Below are 22,993 nucleotides of genomic sequence, written 5' to 3' on the forward strand. Positions count from 1 at the left end.
GGCTCAAAAATACCCTGTGGACCTTCACTTTTTCGTATTTTGAAGAAGCCTGCCATCCAGACCGATTCTCGTGGCCTTCCAAGTCTATTAGGTCCATATCTTTTGGTGTAATCCAGTCTTTCATCCAAACCAATCCTGCTGCCGCATGGAAAGAGAACAACTAAATGCCCCAATAACAAAACAGGAAACCCAAAGGTCAATAAAGAGGATGAAACAAGGTAAAGCCCCAGGACCGGATGGGCTTACCTCAAAGTATTGCAAGACACTTAGTGAACAGTTGATACCGGTTCTCTGTGAACTCTATTCTACAAGGAGGAAAAATACCAAATTCCTGGAAGGAGGCATATATAACGTTGTTCCCCAAACAAGACACAGATCATTTGAGCATTAAGAATTTTAGACCAATATCACTGTTAAACAATGATTACAAACTATTTGTGGACATTATGGCAAACAGATTGAAAATAATATTAAATGAGCTAATTCATAAAGACCAAGGAGGTTTTTTAGCAGGCAGGCAATTAAAAGATAATGTAAGACATATTATTAATACATTGGAATATTTAGAGGTAAGAAATGATAAACCAGCTGTACTCATGTTTATCGATGCTGAAAAAGCATTTGATAATATATCTTGGTTATTTATGAAGAAAACTATGGAGATGATGGGGGTTGGTGGCTCCTTCCTGAGCGGAATTGAAGCAATTTACTCGGAAAAGAGAGCGAAACTAATAGTGAATAATGCCTTGACATAATCATTTGACATCACAAAGGGTACCAGACAGGGGTGCCCACTGTCCCCGCTATTGTTTATTATGGTTCTAGAGGTATTAGCAAATTATTTGAGAGAAAGATCAGAGATAAATGGAGTTAAAATAGGTGTTAAAGAATGAAAACTTAAGGCCTATGCAGACGATTTAGCATTAACCTTAGATGAACCTCAGTCAGGAAAGTGTTAAAAAAGCATTGGAAGAAATGGGAAAATTCGGACAATTGGCAGGATTTAAATTGAACAAGACAAAGATGGAAATGCTGGTCAAAAATATGGAAAAGAATGAGGTAGAAAGGTAGAAAGTGAAATTAAGGTGATTAAAAAAGTAAAATACTTGGGAATCTGGAAGACGGCAAAGAATATAAACTTATTCAATGATAACTATCAACCAGTGCGGAAAGAGATTAAAAGAGATTTGGAAGTATGGGATAGATTAAAATTGTCAATAAGGGGAAGAATATCAGCGATCAAAATGAATACATTACCAAAGATGCTATTTTTATTTCAAACGATTCCTATAATCAGAGGCTTAGGACAATTTAGAGAATGGCAAAAGGTTCTCCCGTGCTTCATATGGCAAGGGAGAAAATCGAGAATTAAACTTAAAATACTGACGGACAGAGAGGAAAGGGGGGGGGTCTCGATACCTGATTTGAAACTTTATTACGAAGTGGCCTGTCTATGTTGGATAAAGGATTGGATAACCTGGAAAACTCAGACCTGTTAGTTCTGGAGGGATCTAATAACAGATATGGGTGGCACTCCTACCTCTGGTATGGTAAAGTGAAAGTGCACAGAGGTTTCACAAACCATGTGATAAGGAGTGCCCTATATGAGGTCTGGGCAGAAATAAGAATCTGCTAGAAAGGAAAACACCGTGTTGGGTCTCACCAGTTGAAATGTTAACAGTAAAAAAATTGAATATGGCAGGGAGATGGGCTACATATGAGGAGATTTTGATGCAATCTGAGAAAGGATGGAAATTGAAGCCCTATAATTGTATTGAGGAGAAATTGACAGGATGGTTGCAATACCATCAAGTTAATGATGTTTTTAAGGATGATAAAAGATTAGGATTTGAAGATAAGAAATAGAAATTTCAAATTGACATTATAGAAAGCAAGACCAAACTACTCTCGAAAATGTATAATTTCTTATTAGAACGGAATACAAAAGATGAATTGATGAAAGAGGCTATGACAAAATGGGCAATAGACTTTGGGCATAATATAGAATATGATGCATGGATCAAACTCTGGAATTAAAATTTAAAATTTACTGCATGCTCTACTTTAAAAGAGAATGTAATGAAAATGGTTTATCGCTGGTATCTTACTCCCAGCAAACTAGCAAAAATGTACAGGACGAGTAGTAAAATCTGTTGGAAATGTAAAGAAAAGGATGGTGACTTTTACCACATGTGGTGAGCATGTGATCAAATGAAAGAGTTTTGGGAACTGATCTATAATGAATTTAAAAAGATGTTTAAATATACTTTCCCAAAAAAGCCTGAAGAACTACTGCTAGGTTTGATAGGAGAGGATATTAAGAAGACGGACCAAAGACTATATATGTATGTTACAACAGCAGCCAGAGTTCTGATAGACCAAAAGTGGAAAACACAGGAGATACCGACTGTAAAGGAGTGGCAGACAAAGTTGGTCGAGGATGCGGAACTAGCAAAACTGGCACACAGGATTCGCAGTCAGGAGGAAACAAAGTACCAAAAAGAATGGAGTAAATTTATGGTCTATGTAAGTGAGAACTGTAGAAATCTGAAGACGTTAGCAGGACTGAAATAAATCTCATGTCATGGTTTAGTCTTTTACTAATGAATCTGTGAATTAAAGACTGGAAGAAGAAAACCTGCGGAAGGGAAGGAGGGAGGTCAATGGCTCTATGGAACATAAAGTAAGATAGATGTAAAAAGATTTGATATATTTGTTTGTTGGTGTTGGTGTATTTAAAATGAAAACTTAATAAAAAGCATATTAAAAAAAGAAGCAGACGACCCTGGGATGGCCAGGAGCAGCGCATGCGGATGTGAGTCTAGGAATGGAGAAGATTGTGGGCGGGATTCTCTGAAACACCCAGCAACCCAGATTCTCATCCTTTGCTGTATCTTTTGCTTACGGTCTTCACTCCCAGCCTTCCTGGCAAGAGGTAGCTAGGAGGGGGAGGGGAGAATGGGAGAATTGGGGTTCTGCAATTAGAGAGGCAATTAACTGCAAGGGGAGAACGCCAATCAAAGCTCTCATTCTCTGTCGCTCTGGCAGCCAAGGCAACCTGAGATCTGAAACTTTTCCTTTTTCCCAAGGAAGACGCCCCAAGGCTGGTCCAAGTGGCCAGTTTGGATAGCAAGGGACTTGGGCTCGGTTTCCAATTTCTCTTTTTCTCGTAAATGCAGCTGATCCTGAAGGAAGCGACTGGTGTGCGTCAGAGCGCAAGGGCGTTTCCAGTTCCTTTCCGTTCTCTCTGGAGCAGCTGGATTTGGCACTGGGCTGCCAGGCGTCCAATGGAAAGGGACTCTTTTCCCTAGAGTGTAAGAGGCAGAAAAGGGTGCTGGGACCCCATGGTAAATAAAGGGAGGGAGAAGGACTTCGTAGAGTCCTTCGTAGAGAAGACGAACGACTGTCAGGTCAGGAAAGACCTGGGAAAAGGCTAGCGGGGTTTTCCTTTGGTTGAAAAATGGGATCCCCACATTCTAAGAGTTCTAACCGCCAGACACAAAGGCATGTGCTGGTCGCAGCAGGAGGGGCAGTCTCCCTGGATGCTTCAGCAGCCGGCCTCCTCTGGGTCTCCTGGCCCCCTCCTCTCCTCCCTCTGAGCCTGAACTGCTCTCTGCCCCAGACTCTTCCCGCTCACTAAACCCTGTTTCCTTCTCAGCTTGCAAAATCTCCCCTTCCGGTCTGCTCCCTTTTCTCCCTCTTTCGCCTCATCCCCCCACCAATCCCCAGGCTTTGAGCCTTCTTCCCTTGTGGTCCCCCAGCTGGTGCCTCCCCCTCCCACCAGCCAGTCCATGACAACAACAGCAGCCACAGCACTGTGGTCCTCTGCTAGGAAAACTCCCGAGTAGCATGAGGGAATAAAAACTTCTGGGACTATGGAAAAATATTCTCTTTCCCAAACCCTGGAATAAGCAGGATCTCTGGGGTTGCCCCATGGGGTTCATAAGTGAAGATGGGCCCCCCAGGAGACTTCCCTGATACCTACAGCCCCTCCTTCCCCCTCTTGAAATTAGGCTTGGGGGGAAATCTCCCATTCAATTTCAGTATTTCAAGTTTTCTTCAGAACGTGCAGGGCAGGAGGCAGCGATGAAGTTCAGGTGAAGAAGCCGTGCTTGGAGATCAGGGGTGGGGGGTGACAGAGTTTGGTGCAAAAACCAAAGGTACTTTAATCTAAAATTATACTCACTATTCTGAGATGTTGCCTTCATTATTTCATTATTAGACAGTTTTACATATAAACACCAGAACTTCACATATACCTCATGCTTTTAGGAATGATTTCCTGCTGAGTTCATTGCTCAGAGTTGACTCTGAGAGGAAGACGTCCCACACTCCATACATCTAAATGGGTTCTCCCATGTGAGAGTCCTGGGATGTTCCTTGATCACTCCATTATAAATAAAGCACTTTTTGCAATCTTTTCATTTAAACTGCTTCTCCTCTCTGAGTTTGTTGATGGTTTGAAGGGTTTCAACTCTTAAAGTTCTTTCTGTCCATAAGTCTGTTGATTTTGAACTTCCACTAAGAGTGAACCTCTATCTGCTTTCCTGATATTTATACAGTTTGTCTTTTGTGTGTGTTTGTGGACATAAATCAAAGGTTCCACTCTGACTGAAGCTCCTTCCTCAGTCCATACATTTAAATGGTTTCTCCCCTGTGTGAGTCTGTTGATGTTTTTTAAGTCTTCCACTCTGACTGAAGTCCTTTCCACACTCCATGCATTTAAATGGTTTCTCCCCTGTGTGAGTCCGTTGATGTTGTCTAAGGTTTCCATTATCACTAAAGCTCTTTCCACACTCCATACATTGAAATGGTTTCTCTCCTGTGTGAGTCCGTTGATGATTTCTAAGGTTTGAACTCGTACTGAAGTCCTTTCCACACTCCATGCATTTAAATGGTTTATCCCCTGTGTGAGTCCGTTGATGTTGTCTAAGGTGCCCACTCTGACTGAAGTCCTTTCCACACTCCATGCATTCAAATGGTTTCTCCCCTGTGTGAGTCTGTTGATGTGATCTAAGGTATCTACGATCACTAAAACTCTTTCCACACTCCATACATTGAAATGGTTTCTCTCCTGTGTGAGTCCGTTGATGATTTCTAAGGTTTGAACTCGTACTGAAGTCCTTTCCACACTCAATGCATTCAAATGGTTTCTCCCCTGTGTGAGTCCGTTGATGTTGTCTAAGGTGCCCACTCTGACTGAAGCTCTTTCCACACTCCATGCATTCAAATGGTTTCTCCCCTGTGTGAGTCCGTTGATGTGTTCTCAGGCTTCCACTATCACTAAAACTCTTTCCACACTCCATACATTCAAATGGTTTCTCCCCTGTGTGAGTCCGTTGATGTATTCTAAGGCTTCCACTATCAGTAAAACTCTTTCCACACTCCATACATTTAAATGGTTTCTCCCCTGTGTGAGTCCGTTGATGTGATCTAAGTTTAGAACTATCACTAAAGCTCTTTCCACACTCAATACATTCATATGGTTTCTCCCCTGTGTGAGTCTGTTGATGTCTTCTAAGGTTTGTATTAAAACGGAAACTCTTTCCACACTCGATACATTTAAATGGTTTCTCCCCTGTGTGAGTCCGTTGATGATTTCTAAGGTGTCCGCTCTGACTGAAGTCCTTTCCACACTCCATGCATTCAAATGGTTTCTCCCCTGTGTGAGTCCGTTGATGATTTCTAAGGTGTCCGCTCTGACTGAAGTCCTTTCCACACTCCATGCATTCAAATGGTTTCTCCCCTGTGTGAGTCCGTTGATGATTTCTAAGGTTTCCACTCTGACTGAAGTCCTTTCCACACTCCATGCATTCAAATTGTTTCTCCCCTGTGTGAGTCCGTTGATGTGTTCTCAGGCTTCCACTATCACTAAAACTCTTTCCACACTCCATACATTGAAATGGTTTCTCCCCTGTGTGAGTCCGTTGATGTCTTCTAAGGCTTCCACTATCATTAAAGCTCTTTCCACACTCCATGCATAAATATAGTTTTTCCCCTGTGTGAGTCCGTTTGTGCAATTTAAGGTTTCCACCCTGACTGAAGTTCTTCCCACACTCCCTGCACGTAAAATGTTTTCTCTCTCTGTGAGTCTACTGGTGTGTTCTAAGTTTTGCATTGAAACAGAAGCTCTTTCCACACTCCATACCTTTAAATGGGTTCTTTCCTTTTTGTGTTCGTTGATGTGAACTGTGTGTGCTCATTCAGTGAAGCATATTCCACATTTCACAATTTTAATGGCTATTCCAATGAAATGGAAGGTGCCCTGTCCCCTGCAATTCTGTCTTCTCCACCACCTTTTTCAGAGTGGGCAGAAAGGAAATCCTGTTTGGGTTTCAGGAAAGAAAACACAGGGGGAAATGGACAGATCAGCCGCCATTAGCACCTTCTCCTATTTCAACATCCCCTACATTCTCCCATGTCCTCCCCATGTTCCCACTTTTTAGGAAATGAAAACGGTATAATGTCGAATGATAGTAATGCATCAGCAAACTTTCATAATCCTCAATCATCTTTAATAACACAGCATGATCTTGGAATACCGTTGTCCTCTGAGACTACCTTTCAAATCAAGTGGTTGTCCCCATTTCCACCTCTAGATCTTCATGAATCACCTGCACAGTCCCCCTGACCTCAGGAGGTCCATGTGGACCATTTTGGGAGACCCAGGTCTACGTCTTTTCTGGGGACTGTGGTCTGGGTCAGTCAGAGAACTTGTGAGAAGGCTTGGTGCTTGGGGTCAGCTGAATGGGTGCTCAGGGAAGCTCCTGTTCTTGGAGATGGACCTCTGTCTACATGCCTTGCATTGCATGGAGAGAGCAGGAGAAGCAGATGGCACATGGGAATCCCAGGCGGAAACACCGACCCCAATGGTTCTTTATAATGATGATGTGCTGCCTGATCCTGTGCTTGCCTTCTGACAGAGCACTATCCTAATCTGGCACTGAAAAGCAGGATATTCAAGGCGAGGAGATAACTGTACTTAATGGTAGGTAGACATATTGGTCTGACACGGTTGAAGTAAAAAAATTAACAAAAATAGTCCAGTAGCAACTTAGGGTCTTGGGAGAAAAGTAAAGACAAACCTAGACAGCATCTTAAAAAGCAGAGACCTCACTTTGCCAACAAATGCTTGTATAGTTAAAGCTGCGGTTTTCCCAGTAGTGATGTATGGAAGTGATAGCTGGACCATAAAGAAGGCTGATTGCCAAAGAATTGATGCTTTTGAATTCTGGTGTTGGATGAGACTCTTGAGAGTCCCATGGACTGCAAGAAGATCAAACCTCTCCATTCTGAAGGAAATCAGCCCTGACTGCGAACTGGAAGGACAGAACCTGAAGCTGAGACTCCAAGACTTTGGCCTCCTCAAGAGAAGAGAAGACTCCCTGGAAAAGACCCTGATATTGGGAAAGATGGAGGGCACAAGGAGAAGGGGACGACAGAGGGCGAGATGGTTGGATAGTGTTTTCGAAGCTACCAGCATGAGTTTGACCAAACTGCAGGAGGCAGTGGAAGACAGGAGTGCCTGGCGTGCTCTGGTCCAGGGGGTCACGAAGAGGCAGACACTACTAATCGACTAAAAAACAACAACAGCAGCAATTTAGGGACCAACTAAGTTTGTTCTAGGCATAAGCTTTTGTGTGCTTGCACACTTCTTCATATAGTGATGGGTAGTGGGAGATGGTAGTAGGAGTGCCCTTCTGAGAAAAAGCCCACCCCACCCTCCCACAATATACAAGGGTCTGGTGACATCTGTGTCGGTGCATCTGAAGAAGTGTGCATGCGCACAAAAGCTTATATCTAGAACAATCATAGTTGGTCTCTAAGGTGCTACTGGACTATTTTAAAATATTTTATTTCAACTGCATCAGCTACCTATCTGAATCTAGATGTCATGGGGTGTTGGGGAGCTGTAGTTCCTCTGGTGGGGGACATGTCCTTCTGGGGTCATTTTTTCACCCTTGGTGCCCACCCTGCACTCAGCTCTCACCTGTGGCTTCCAGAAGATGTCAGCATGCAACAGGGGTTCAAGCAACGGCTTCAACCGGCCGGCTAACCCAGGTGAGGATAGCTGATGGGTCTCAAATCCTTGGGGGCTGGGGAATTCTGCTGCACCTGAAGTCAAGCCCTGGTGGATGGAGAGGAGGAGAACAAGCGTGAATCCCACAGTCCAGAAGGCAGATTCTGCCCGTGCGGAAGAGGAACGTGAAGGGCAGGTGGGGCACGTCCACCTGGAGGCTTGTTATCTAGTCCCAGGGTTACTCTGACATTGCATTGTATAGAAATTGCAGTATTGAAATGTGCCTGCTCCCACTTCCTATTCTGATATTACTCTACTCTGCTTGTCTGTTTCTTACTTGAGTGCTGTTTTGGTATGCTGGGTCAGGGTTTTACTGTGAGTTAAATTTTTGCTATTTTTGGATCCTGTTATGCTTATCTGTCTTCAGCAATAAATTTCTCAGCTGAATTATTTTTTTGCTGCCTCTGAGTGTTTTTTCCTACTCTGCTAACTATACATCAATCATTATGGAGGAGCAAGATCTGCAACCCAAAGCCCTCAACAGCCTCGGCCCTGTGGACCTGAAGGAGCATCTTCACCCCCATTGCTCAGTCCGGACAGGGAGGTCCGCCTCCGAGGGTCTTCTGCTGGTTCCCTTGCTGTTAGAAGTGAAGTTCCAGGGAACCAGGCAGAGGGCCTCCTGCCCCATGGAATGCCCTCCCTTCAGAGGGCAAGGAGGTAGGCAACTATCTGACATTTAGAAGACAGCCGTATCAGGAGGTTTTTAATGTTGGATGTTTTACTGTCTTGTATATGTACTGTAGGGATGCGGGTGGCATTGTGGGTTAAACCCCAGAGCCTAGGGCTTGCCGATCAGAAGGTCGGCGGCTCGAATCCCTGCGACAGGGTGAGCTCCCGTTGCTCGGTCCCTGCTCCTTCTAACCTAGCATTTCGAAATCATGTCAAAGTGCAAGTAGATAAATAGGTACCACTCTGGCGGAAAGGTAAACAGTGTTTCCGTGTGCTGCTCTGGTTCGCCAGAAGCGGCTTAGTCATGCTGGCCACATGACCCGGAAGCTGTACGCCGGCTCCCTCGGCCAATAAAGCGAGATGAGCGCCGTAATCCCAGAGTCGGCCACGACTGGACCTAATGGTCAGGGGTCCCTATACCTTTACCTATATGTACTGTAAGCTGCCCAGAGTGGCTGGGGGGAAAGACGAATACTATAACTTTTACAGTGGTACCTCGTGTTACAGACGCTTCAGGTTACAGACTCTGCTAACACAGAAATAGTACCTTTTGTTAAGAACTTTGCTTCAGGATGAGAACAGAAATCGCACGGCGGCAGGAGGAGGCCCCACAGGTTAGCTAAAGTGGTACCACAGGTTAAGAACAGTTTCAGGTTAAGAATGGACCTCCAAAATGAATTCAGTTCTTAACACGAGGTACCACTGCACTATTATTATTATCATGTGATTTCTGTAGTTAATTTGGAATTCGTACTGCAATATCAGCTCATGAAATGTTGTGGGTGGAGAAAATCACAGGGTTGCTGTAAAATATAATCCCACCCACAAACTCACATTCATACACACTCTGTAAATTTGGGGGGGTCACACACCTCACCTGTGCTAATACTGGCAGTCTTTGGCCTGCACAGGCACACCTGGTGTGTAGAGCCTCCAGCCCCAGGCGCTGTCTATCAGGAAAATGGGTCCTTTGACTGGGAAGATTCATGCAGTCGCTGTCATCCGATGATGATGGATTGTATCTCAGCTCGTCAGTCACTCTGACATTGCCTACAAAGAATAAGAGGAACAGAATGCTTTTGAGGTGCAACTTCTAAATCAACCCTGAGAGCCATTCCATGGACTCTGCACCCTTTTCCGATGACAGGTGTACATTATCCTCATCCTCAGTGGAAAAGACAATAAAGATGGAAGCCTGAGAGAGAGGAAAAGGTTTCTGGCTGCTTCCTGGGTGGGATTGCGGAAACCAAGAGCCGCTTCTGAGAAGAACTCCCCCCTCCCCTCTTGGGATTTCCTCTCCTCTCCAGGGGACCAATGGTTGGACTGGGCAGAATCGCTGTGTCTGGACAGGTCAGGGGCTTATGGGGTGGAAGGAGGATGGAGATTGTAGGAAGGAAGGGTGGGGGGACAGGACCCCCACTTTCCAGGGATCCCTCTCTGGTCACCTTGAAGGGGGGCCGATTCCTGGGCGGGAGGGAGAAGCCAAGGCGGCCCCTCCGGAGATTCATCGTGGGCGTCATGATGGAGATGTCTCCCCAAAGACTGGTCTTCCTTCCCCCCGAAAATGCTGCCCTTCCCTGACCCGGGAATGCTCCCCTCCCCCCACTTCCATGACCCCCTCCCTCTCTCCCGGAATCTCCCCTGCACAAAAATGCCCCCTTGGCTCATCCCTCGCCGTGCGCCCTCCATCTCTCCGACCCTATTGCCCCCCAAGACGAGATGGGGAGGGACAGGGGGGTCTCTATCCAGGCGCCTCCCGCACCCCTTAACCCTTTCCTGGCCCGCTTCTCCGCGCCCCAGGGTGTCCTCGTGGGTGGGCGCCCCATCTCCGCCCCTTCGCAGCACGCGTGCCGGGATCCAGGCCCCACGGAAGGCGCTTGGGCAGCTGGAGGGGTCTCTGGGTCCTTTCTCCCCCCTCCTCCCCTCCGCGACCCCTTTACCTCTTTGTCCTCCCTCCCGATTCTCATTTCTTTCCTGCAACGTCCACGGGGGGCGGGGATCCTCCTCTTCCCATCCTCCTCCCCTTTCCGAAAGCGCCCCCCCCCCGATCTACGGGGCAGAGCAGCAATCCGGAGTGGAAGCTCCACTTCCGGGAGAAGCAGGCAGGTTGGGAGGGGGGGTTCCCCCCCCACATTCCTGGAGCAGAAACCGGATTGGAGGAGGAGGAGGAGGAGCAATGTATTGGGGGCGGGATCTGGGGCTGTGGGGGCGGGGTGAGAGAAGGATGTGCCGGGAGGGGAGGGAAAGTGTTGAGCGGGTGGGGAGGAAGGAGGAGAGGAAATCCCCCCCCCCGGTCTTCCTTCTGGGATCAGGAGAGAGGGGAGGGGCTGATCCCGACAATCCAACAGCGAAGTCACAAAATGAGTTCTGCATGGAAATCAGATCAGACTCCGAGTTCATGTTTCGGCAACATGACAAGTCTGTCTGTCAACCGGGATGCCCGAGGATTCCTGCTCGCTGCCTTTTCCTGGCCAGCCTGAGAGATCACTGGAAAGGGCGGATTTCTTGACTCCAGATTCCATCACCGCAGACCCGTTTCATTCAGGCCTAGAGATCTGCTCTTTGGCCCAGTCTGCTTGGATCATGTGAATCATCAATGGATCATCACTGGATCATCACTGATGGGGGGGGGGGCTCAGGGAGAATCTCCTGCCACGTGACTGGGGGAGTCTGGAGGCTGACGGGGGTCAGACAGGGCTGCTGTTTTGCTCTCCTTACTCTTTCAGCTCAGGTTTTCCTGGCAGAAGTTCTATTTCATCACGAAATGGGTGGATTCATTGAGGAAACGGGGCCAAGCAAAAGCTTCCGTTGAAAAGAGGCAGATGTGTATACTTTGTAACCACCCAGGGAGTTGTGTTGCAAAGGCCATTTGCAGAAAGGTTTTGATAAGGAAAATTCTGGGTTCAGAGTCTACTCAACAGCTCAGCTCATCAGGGTCCAAGTGCCCTGCGGGTCCGTGTGGTCAGTAAAAGAAGGAAATTCCAGCGAAGCAATTTGGAGCAAAACAGCAGCCAGTAGACTGAGATTCTTTATTGTTGTGCAACAGGTTCAACAACAGCGAGTGAACCCAGAGCGGGGGGCGACATTGACATTTAAAACTTTCCCACCATATCGGGGAATTGAGTTCTCACAGCATCATCAATAAATCTTTTTGCAGGGCCTGCAAGACGGAGCTGTTCTGCCTGGCCTTTCGCCAAGGCACAGTCCGACCCCCGTCTCCTTCTGTAATCTTCATAGAACCCTAACCTGATGGTTGCCATTAATTTGATTCTGAATTGATTCTAGAATGTATTTTAATTGACTGTGCAATTTTCTGTGCACTGGGCTATTTTTACCTGTTGTTAGCCGCTCTGAGCCCGGCTTTGGCCAGGGAGGGTGGGATACAAATAAATTTTATTATTGTTATTGTTGTTGTTGTTGTTATTACAGTGGGATGAAGATCATATGAACCTAAGGCATTTGAAAACAACCTGGTAATAATGGTAGAAACCCATTGGAAAGTATACCAAGGGTGTTCAACAAGATTAATCAATTTGGCCAAGTCGCAGGTGTTAAATTGAATAAAAATTGAAATAAATTGTTGGTAAAAATATGAGACAACAGAAGAAAAATGAGTAGAGACAGATAACAGAGCTGGGGATAGAAAAGATGGTGAAATTTTTTGGAGTGTGGCAGACAACAAAAAATATAAACATTTTAAAAGATCATTATTGGTAATGAAAAATTCTGGGGTGAGAGACGACTCAACAGCCAAGATCATCGGGGTGCTGCTCCCCCGCGGGTCCATGTGGTCAGTAAAAGAAAGAAGCTCCAGCAAAACAGCGGTCAGTAGACCATGATCCTTATTGTTGTGCAACAGGTCTCCACAGGAGTAAGAACCCTGAGTAAGGGGTGACCCCCCTCTTTTAAAACTTCCCACAATATCCCAGAATACACTTGGAGCAGCATCACTGAGACATCATCACTACATCACTAGCATGTCACAAAGGGGGAGGGGTCTACAAGGGTGACACAAGTCCAACATTAGGTCCCTTTATCAGACACCTCTTAACTCCCCATCACCAGAAGAACAATAAAACTCTTGACATCTCCTTGCCCTCAGGACTGGTCTGGAGATGGGCTTTCAGAACACCTGACTTGCTCAACTGCCTCTGCAGATGTCTATTGTTGCCCCCCCCCCCGGTTGCTCCCTGGGTGGGGGGCCGTGTCTGTGCTCTCACGCTTGGGGGATTATGGCAAGATGCCCTGTTCCTGCTGCCTGTTAGAATTCCTGCTCCGTGATTGCAGTCATGGGATTGTTGTCTGTTATGGATGTTTTGACTCCACAGAGTGAGAAATGATGGAGACAGGATGTTTGTGTTCCTGTGCTCCATGAAGTGGGACTGTTGTCCTTTGTTCTCTCTCTCTGCTTTCTGATGCTAGAGAGAGAGGGAGCCATGTTGCAGTGCTCCGTGTGTGTTTATATGTAAATAAAGTAGATTAGCCAAAATGCTGAGTTGCTGAGCTCTGTAACGCAAACTGCAAACACTCTGCAGATCCCTAAGTGTGCCAATGTCTGTTGGCATCAGTCGCTGTGAAGCTTTTGAAGGTCCCGAACGAATGACCAGGAGGGAGAGAACATGCCAGTCGGGCATGTGTCTCTACCAGGGTCCTACTCGAGTGTAGGACGAGCGCTTGGCACTGCCGATCTGATTTTCTGCTTCTTGGTTCACGGAGGGAGGTGGAGCCCAAATTCCCCTTTGTTTAAGGGTCAAAATGGCGTTGGAATGAGGAGAGTCAGTTAAAGTATGGATTTTCTACAAATTTATAAAGCTAGGTATCTTCCCCGAGCTGTCAAGTCGAAAGGATACATTCAGGCATAATATTTGCAACATTATCATCATCATGGCTTTCCCAGTAGCCAAGGCCGTGTTAAAAACTAGGCTGTGGGACATAGATCTCCAGGAACTAATCTCAGCTGCGGAAAAAACATGGTCCCCTCTTTATTTTCGACTCTCTAGGGTGCAGGAATTTAACCTTAATTATTTACAATTTTTGTTTAACCTGCAAGAAAGAAGGGCTTTTTCTCTGCCTAGGTTCAATTCTAATCCTTCTAACCTCCTTTGGGGCAGGTTTGTGGGTTTGGCAGAAGGAGATAGGATCTGCCCATGCGATGCCCACCTGGTGGAAACTCCAGCTCACATGGCCCTTAAATGCAAAATCTATGATGATCTCCGCCAACCATTTTTAGACCACCTATGCATTCCAACCTGGAAACCAGAGAAGGAGGTTGTACGCTTCTTATTCCAGGGGAGAGACCAGGAGCTCCCCAAGACAGTAGCTAAGTTCCTCTATTTGATTTTTTGTCGCCAAAGTAGGCTACAGGATCCTGCCCTTGCTGGAGAGATGAAATAGATTGCTTGCCTCTTCTTCCCTTTGGCAAATGACTGTACTGTTGAAATGGCGACGAGATCGCACTGGCCCACTTATTCTGAATGTTTGTAAGTGATGCCAATAAAGGTTTGATGGTTTCTAACATTGCAAGAACTTTAAAGATGTGGGTCCTACTTGTCATTTCCGTAACAGTGCAGAAAAACCACAGTCACACACACACACATACACACCCGTCTTGCATGTTTGAGTAGAGCAACTCCAGGGCCTGAGCCAAGTAGCAGCAGAGTAGGGGCCACGCGTAGAGCAAGTCCCACGCTGAGGTCAAAAACACACACAGAGGCAGCAGGACTTCTTCAGTAATAGTTTACTGAGCTTTCAAAGCATACAGTTCTCACTGGGTCCCCAGTGAGGCACAAAACTTAGCTCCTGAGAGCAGATCCAGTTTCAGCAGTAGAAAAATACAGCACACAGGATATCTAAGTCAGGCACACAAACCGGCAGAAGGGAGCAAGGGAGGAAAGAGGCTGGAAGGACACAGGGCAATGTGTTTTGTCAGGGAATCGTCTGAAGATGAATATTCTCCTCCCCCCCCTTCTCCTTTTTTTATTTCAAACCCAAAAAGAAACAAAGTACAAGCATCAAATTCAAAATCCATATTTGTATTCTAACATAAGCCTATTACATAGGTAAAGGTAAAGGGACCCCTGACCGTTAGGTCCAGTCGTGGCCGACTCTGGGGTTGCGGCGCTCATCTCACTTTACTGGCCGAGGGAGCCGGCGTACAGCTTCCGGGTCATGTGGCCAGCAGGACTAAGCCGCTTCTGGCGAACCAGAGCAGCGCACGGAAATGCCGTTTACCTTCCCGCTGGAGCGGTACCTATTTATCTACTTGCACTTCTTCGTGCTTTCAAAGTGCTAAGTTGGCAGGAGTAGGGACCGAGCAACGGGAGCTCACCCCGTCGCGGGGATTCAAACCGCCAACCTTCTGATTGGCAAGTCCTAGGCTCTGTGGTTTAACCCACAGCGCCACCCCTGTCCCTAAGCCTATTACATAGATTACCTAAATTAAAATCTACATAATCACTCTAGGCTTCCTTTTGCTATATGCAAATGAAACACAGTTAAAAGAATTATATTATAAATAATATTATAGATTCCCACATGCCCCCCACTCCCCTTCACCCATGTGTGATCTCAGTATTTTACTTCTTCCATCTTGTTGTATTGTTATAGTTTAATAATGATTCAATTAATTCTATTGTTCTTTTCTTGCTTACCCCTGCACGTTTTACCCATTATCTATTCATATTTCAATTCCGGAACAATATTTTTTCATGTATTCCTTCACACCATCCCACTCTTTGTTTATTCTCTGATTTGAGTGGCCTCTAATAAGTGCCGTCAATTCTGCCATTTCTACAAACTCGCAGTTTGTTTTGCCATTCTAATAATGATGGGTTTTCTCCCCCTTCCAATTCTTTGCGATCAGTATTCTGGCCGCTGCAGTTGAGTAAAGGAATAAATTTTTCTTCTTTCTGGGGATGTTATTAGATATTAGGCCTAACGAAAAGCTTTTTGGTAAACGAAATCTTAAATCATTTTCTCCATTTCTCAAAGCAATCAACTTTGCCTATTATCGTTATAACTTGAAGAAGAAGAAGAAGAGTTTGGATTTGATATCCCGCCTTTCACTCCCTTTAAGGAGTCTCAAAGCGGCTAACATTCTCCTTTCCCTTCCTCCCCCACAACAAACACTCTGTGAGGTGAGTGGGGCTGAGAGACTTCAGAGAAGTGTGACTAGCCCAAGGTCACCCAGCAGCTGCATGTGGAGGAGCAGAGACGCGAACCCGGTTCACCAGATTACGAGACTACCGCTCTCAACCACTACACCACACTGGCTCTCTCTTGAAAAAGAAACAGTAACTTTGGCAGGATATTCATTTTAATCACTGAAATCCACCTCCATATTGATAACTTTAACCTTTGCCAAATCTCTAATTGATTTTTAACTTCTTTCCAGGTCTTCTAATAATTATGTTCAAACAAATTGATATTCTTCATTGTCAAATTTATCGCTAGATATTTTGCTTCTTGTACAAGTTGTAATCCCGTTTCTTGCTCCAAATTCTTTTTCCTCTGTTCATCCATATTCTTAACCACCACCTTAGTTTTTTCTTTCTTTATTCTAAATCCTGCCACCTTGCCAAATTCCTCCATCTTTCTCAGCAGCTTGCTTATACTTCCTGTTGGTTCTTCTACCATTACAATCATATCATCGGCAAATGCTCTTATTTTATATTCGACTCTTCCTAGTGTTATACCTCTAATCTCCTCCTCTGACCTGATAACTTGATTTAGTACCTCCAATGTTAAAATAAATAACAAGGGAGATAGGGGACACCCTTGTCTTGTCCCCCTTTCTATTTTAAAGTATTCAGTCATCTCCCCATCAATTATTAAATTTGCCTTTTGGTCTTGATAAATTGCTCTTAATCCGGGGAAAGGGAAGATTAATAGAAGCTTTTACAACCATATAATCAGGAAATCATTAATGAGAGTATGGGAGAGATATAAAGACTTATTGGAACGAAAGACTCCGTGGTGGCTTTCACCACATGAAGCATTACTGCTCAAACCACTTGGAAAGAAAGGAAAATGGCTCACATATGCTGATTTATTAAAGGAACATGATGGAAAATGGAAATTAAGAGATTATGATGAGACCAAAGACCACTTTCAGAGTTGGTTGCATTATCGACAACTACATGAAACATATAAAGAAGACTGTAAGAAAGGATTTAGTTATACTAGATCTAGGTTTCAAACAGAAGTGATTGAAGGGAAAGTGAAACTCCTGAAGGCCGCATATAGCATATTATTAGAATGGGAGACGAAAGATGAAGAGGTAAAATCAGTTATGATTAAATGGGCACAAGATGTAGGTCACAACATTATGATGGAGGATTGGGTTAAATTATGGAAAACTGACTTAAAATTTACAGATTGTTCTCTATTGAAGGAGAATTACATGAAGATGATGTACAGATGGTACACAACACCAGTGCAGCTAGGGAATATGTACAAAACTAGTTCAAATATATGTTGGAAGTGTAAGGAAAAGGAGGGAACATTTTATCATATGTGGTGGGATTGTAAAGTAATTAAAAATTTTGGGAAATGATATACAATGAATTGAAGAAAATGTTCCATTTAACATTTGTTAAAAAACCCGAGGCATTTTTGTTGGGGATTGTAGGGAAAGACCTGCCAAAAACGTTGAAAAACATCTTCATTTAAATGGTTTCTCCCCTGTGTGAGTCCGCTGGTCTCCATTTATTTAAGGTCTCCATTCTGACTGCAGCTCTTTCCGCACTCAATACATTAAAAAGGTTCCTCCCCGGTGTGAGTCCGTTGATGTCGTCTTAGGGTTGCATTGAAACTGAAGCCCTTTCCGCATTCCATGCATTCTTATGGTTTCTCCCCTGTGTGAGTCCGTTGATGTATATTGAGGTGTCCACTCTTACTGAAGCTCTTTCCACACTCCATACATTTATATGGTTTCTCCCCTGTGTGAATCCGTTGATGTGTTTTAAGGTCTCCATTCTGACTGAAGTTCTTTCCACAGTCAATGCATTTAAATGGTTTTTCCCCTGTGTGAGTCCGTTGATGACTTCTAAGGGTTGCATTGAAACTGAAGCTCTTTCCGCATTCCATGCATTTAAATGGTTTCTCCCCTGTGTGAGTCCGTTGATGTATATTGAGGTCTCCACTCTTACTGAAGCTCTTTCCGCACTCCACACATTCATATGGTTTCCCCCCTGTGTGAGTCCGTTGATGTGATCTAAGGCCTGAATCGTAACTGAAGCTCTTTCCGCACTCCATACATTTATATGGTTTCTCCCCTATGTGAGTCCGTAGGTGTGTTTTAAGGTATCCATTTCGACTGAAGCTCTTTCCACACTCAATGCATTTAAATGGTTTTTCCCCTGTGTGAGTCCGTTGATGTATTCTAAGTGTTCCAATCTGATGGAAGCTCTTTCCGCACTCTATACATTCATATGGTTTCTCCCCTGTGTGAGTCTGTAGATGTGATCTAAGGCCTGAATCGTAACTGAAGCTCTTTCCACATTCCATACATTTAAATGGTTTCTCCCCTGTGTGAGTCCGTTGATGTTTTTTAAGGTCTGCATTCTGACTGAAGCTCTTTCCACATTCCATACATTTAAATGGTTTTTCACCTGTGTGAGTCCGTTGATGTATTCTAAGGGCTCCATTTTCACTAAAGCTCTTTCCGCACTCCATACATTTAAATGGTTTCTCCCCTGTGTGAGTCCGTTGATGCATATTGCGGTGTCCACTCTGACTGAAGCTCTTTCCGCACTCCATACATTTATATGGTTTTTCACCAGTGTGAGTTCGCTGGTGTAATTTAAGGTCTGCATTCTGACTGAAGTTCTTCCCACACTCCATGCATTTAAATGGTTTCTCCCCTGTGTGAGTCTGGTGATGTTTACTGAGGTGTCCACTCTTACTGAAGCTCTTTCCACACTCCATGCATTTATATGGTTTTTCACCCGTGTGAGTCCGTTGATGTGAACTTAAGTGTCCACTTCGACTGAAGCTTTTTCCACACTCCCTGCATTTAAAAGGTTTTTCACCCGTGTGAGTCCGTAGATGTGCACTTAAGTGTCCACTCTGACGGAAGCTTTTTCCGCACTCCATGCATTTAAATGGTTTTTCTCCTGTGTGAGTCCGCTGGTGTATATTGAGGAGTCCTCTCTGACTGAAGTTCTTCCCACACTCTCTGCATTGGAATCCTTTCTTGCCCATGTTAGTTCGCTGATGTGTTCTAAGTTTTCCACTATCAGTGAAACATTTCACACTCTCCATACCTTTAAATGGGTTCTTTCCTTTTTGTGTTCATTGATGTGAGCTATGTGTGCTCATTCAGTGAAGCATATCCCACATATTCCACATTTTAATTTCTATTCCTAATGAAACAAAAGTTGGCCTATACCCTGGAATTCTGAATGTCTTCTCCATCACCTTCTTCCGAGTGGAAGGAAAGGAAATCCTGTTTGGGTTTCAAGGAAGAGAACAAAATGAAAGACTTTAGAACCGCCATTAGCATCACCTCATATTTCAACAGATCCTACATTTCCCCGCATCCTACCCTTGTTCCCAATTTTTTGGAAATGAAGATGCAATGTCATCAAATGATAGTAATGCATCAGCAACATTTCATAATCCTCAATCATCGTTAATTACACAGCGTGATCTTGGAAAACAGCCTTTTCAAATCAGTTGTTTCCTCACAGGAAAGGCAGCTGCTCTCTGTCCATGAACAGGCCCTCTCTTTCTCTGGTTCATCGTTCCTTTGGACATTCCCCATCCTCTGCATCATAATCCTCCATCCACCTCTAGATCTTCATGAGTCACCTTCACAGTCCCATTGGCCACAGGAGGTCCATATGAACCATTTTTGTGAGATCCAGGTCTACATCTTTTCTGGGGACTGCGGTCTGGGTCAGTCAGAGAACTAGTGACAAGGCTTGGTGCTTCGGGTCAGCTGAATGGGTGCTCAGGGAAGCTCCTGTTCTTGGAGATGGACCTCTGTCTACATGCCTCACATTGCATGGAGAGAGCAGGAGAAGCAGATGGCACATGGGAATCCCAGGTGGAAACACCGACCCAAATGGTTCTTTATAATGATGATGTGCTGCCTGATCTTGTGCCCGTCTTCTGACTATCCTAAAGTGACACTGAAAAAGCTGGATATTAAAGGCAAATGGATAACTGTACTTAGTGAAAACTTAAACCTTGAATATGTAGTGTTGATCTATTGATGGCCTGAAGTTGTGTTATTTCCTGTTCTGTCTCAAATATTGTAATTATATGATGTCATGGGGTGTTATGGGAGCAGTAGTACCTTTAGTGGGGGAAATGTCATGCACCTTATGGGGTAATTTATCCACCACTGGTCCCCACCCTGAACTCAGCTCTCACCTGTAGTTTCCAGAAGCTGTAAGTGTGTAACAGGAGCGACAATCCCAGGAACCGCTCCAACCGGCCGGCAAAACTAGGTGTGGATACCTGATGGGTCTCAAACCCCTGGTGGGTTGGGGAATTCTGTTGCAGGTGAAGGCAGGCCCTGGTGGATGGAGAGGAGGAGACCAAAAGTGAATCCCACAGTCTAGAAGGCAGATTCTGCCCATGCTGCAGAGGAAAATAAAGGGCAGATGGGATCGTCAACCAGGGAAGGAAGCCCATCGAGAAGGAAAACTCTGGTCCTAAACCTTCACTGCCTCTTGAGTTATCTTCAGGAGAAGAAAAGGCTGTGGAGGAAAACCTTACACAAATCTTAAGTGGAGTCTCTAAGATGCTTGGATAGTGCCCTGCACACCTTCTTCATTCAACTCCTGCAGCCAAGCTGGTGCCAAACGTACTGCTCTGCTGAGAAGGGGGTCTTGTTGTCTAGGCAGCCCAGGACCCCCAAACACACTGCCCAGGCAGTGCTGCTAACACAGCAGTTTCAGGTGGAGAAATGAGCTCAGACCTGTTTATCAAAGTCTCTCTGATGTGGAACAAGCGAAACAGAAACACTTTACATTATACGGCACTGAAAAAGTATTCAGAATATTTGTTTTTCGAAGAAAAGACAAGCATGTATCAGGTGGCCCCTTGAAAACTATTTAAAGTCTTGTGGCTGGAGCTCTTGGGGGTGCAGGACCAGGAAAGCTTCTTCCACCCTGATCCTTCCAATGGGGATTCAGGCCTCATCATGGGAATGAAACTGCCCTGGTTGTGCTGCTTGATCATCTCCAATGGGCCAGAGGCTGAGGGGAAAGCTCTTTCCTGGTTCTGCTGGATCTCTCAGTGGCTTTGGGGACCTATGACCATGGTATCCCTCTGGACCCTCTAGGGGAGCTGGGGGGCCTGTTATGTAGTGGTTCCGCTCCTTCCTCCTGGGCCATGTCCAGAAAGTGGTGTTCAGACCCCTGGATGCTTACTTGTGGGGGGCCTCAGGGCTCCATCCTCTCCCCTATGCTTTTAATATCTATATGCAGCCACTGGGAGAGATCATCGGGGGTTTGGGTTGGGTGTTTACCAGTATGTGGATGATGCCCAGCTCTTCATTTCTTTTAATTGGAACCACTGAAGGCGGTGAATGCCCTGTGTTGGTGCCTGGAGGTGGTTGGAGGATGGATGGCAGCTAACAGATTGAGGTTGAATCCTGACAAGACAGAAGTACTGCCCCTGGGGGACAGGGGGTGGCATGGTGTGGGGGACCCCCTGGTCCTGATGGGTTAACTGTGTTCCTAAAGGACCAGGTGCGCAGCCTGGGGTTTGATTTTGAACTCACAGCTGTCCACGGAGGTCAATTCTATGTCCAGTGCAGCTGTCTAGCATTCCATCTGGAACGCAGGCTGAGACCCTCCCTGCCCGCTGACTGTCTTGCCAGAGTAGTGCATGCTCTGGTTATCTCCTGGTTAGACTACTGCCATGTGCTGTACATGGGGCTACCTCTGAAGGTGACCCAGAAACGCATCCGCTGTAAGTTTAAAAAGGGAAATGTTACTGTGCTAAATTGTACAACTTGTTAACACAAGTTGGAAAGGATATAATCAAACAATATATCCTCTCCTGCATCCCTGAACATTCCCACTGTGTCATGGTTGCATTTCTCAGGCATAGAAAAGTACAGATCTAATGTACAGCGATAATTCCTAACCTATCGGTTCAAGAAGGTTCTGGTAGTTTTACTCTGTATGATTCAAAGCTGGTGTTTTCTCTAGATCATGGGGAGGCAAACTAAGGCCCGGGGTATAAATACGATGACGATGATGATGATCTTGTGGGGGTTTTTAAAGTTATTTTGGAGCTTGTACTGATATATCAGCTCATAAAATGTTATGGGTGGAGAAAATCACAGGTTTGCCGTAAACTATAATCCCACCCAGAAACACTCATTCACATACAGTCTGTAAATTTGGGGAGGTCACACTCCTCACCTGTGCTAATACTGGCAGTCTTTGGCCTGCACAGGCACACCCTGTGTGTAGAGCCTCCAGCCCCAGGCACTGTCTATCAAGAAAATGGGTCCTTTGACTGGGAAGATTCATGCAGTCGCTGTCATCGGATGCTGATGGGTTGTATCTCAGCTCGTCAGTCACTCTGACATTGCCTACAAAGAATAAGAGGAACAGAAATGCTTTTGAGGTGCAACTTCTATATCAATCCTGAGAGCCATTCCATGGACTCTGCACCCGTTTCTGATGACAGGTGCACCTTATCCTCATCCTCAATGAACCAGGCAGTGGAAAAGATGGAAGCCTGAGAGAGAGGAAAAGGTTTCTGGCTGCTTCCTGGGTGGGATTGCGGAAAGAAAGAGCTGCTTCTGAGAAGGCCTCCCCCCTCCCCTCTTCCTCTTGGATTTCCTCTCCTCTCCAGGGTGAACAATGGTTGGACTGGGCAGAATCGCTGTGTCTGGACAGGGCAGGGGCTTATGGGGTGGGAAGAGGATGGAGCTTGCAGGAAGGAAGGGGGGGACAGGACCCCCCACTTTCCAGGGATCCCTCTGGTTTCCTTGAAGGGGTGGCCCATTCCTGGGCGGGAGGGAGAAGACAAGGCTGTCCTACCAGAGATTCCCCGAGGAAGGCACGATGGAGACGCCCCCCCCCCAGACTGTCCTTCCTACCTCTCCCCCCCCCCCACCAATGCTCCCCTTCCTCTCCCCCACTTCCTTGACCCCCTCCCTCTCTCCAGAGTCTCCCCTGCATCCAGAGGCTCCCTTGGCTCCGCTAATCCCACACCCTGCGCCCCCATCTCTCCAGCCGGAGGCGCCCCCCCCCCCCCAGAGAAGCAGGGGAG

The 22,993-nt window shown here is 45.7% G+C and overlaps 1 protein-coding gene across 1 annotated transcript in view; it reads right to left on the reverse strand.

The window, feature by feature from the left end:
* The window catches only part of LOC310659061 (uncharacterized protein), a 39,347-nt gene extending 26,339 nt beyond the window's left edge, over positions 1-13,008 (reverse strand). The window contains exon 1 of the mRNA XM_083402014.1: positions 10,803-13,008. The gene's annotated coding sequence lies outside the window, so the exon portion shown is untranslated. The remainder of the gene's footprint in view (positions 1-10,802) is intronic.
* Between the last annotated feature and the right edge of the window lie 9,985 nt (positions 13,009-22,993).

This window comes from Podarcis tiliguerta, assembly GCF_965153285.1.
Source record: "Podarcis tiliguerta genome assembly, chromosome: 10".
Taxonomy (NCBI): domain Eukaryota; kingdom Metazoa; phylum Chordata; class Lepidosauria; order Squamata; family Lacertidae; genus Podarcis; species Podarcis tiliguerta.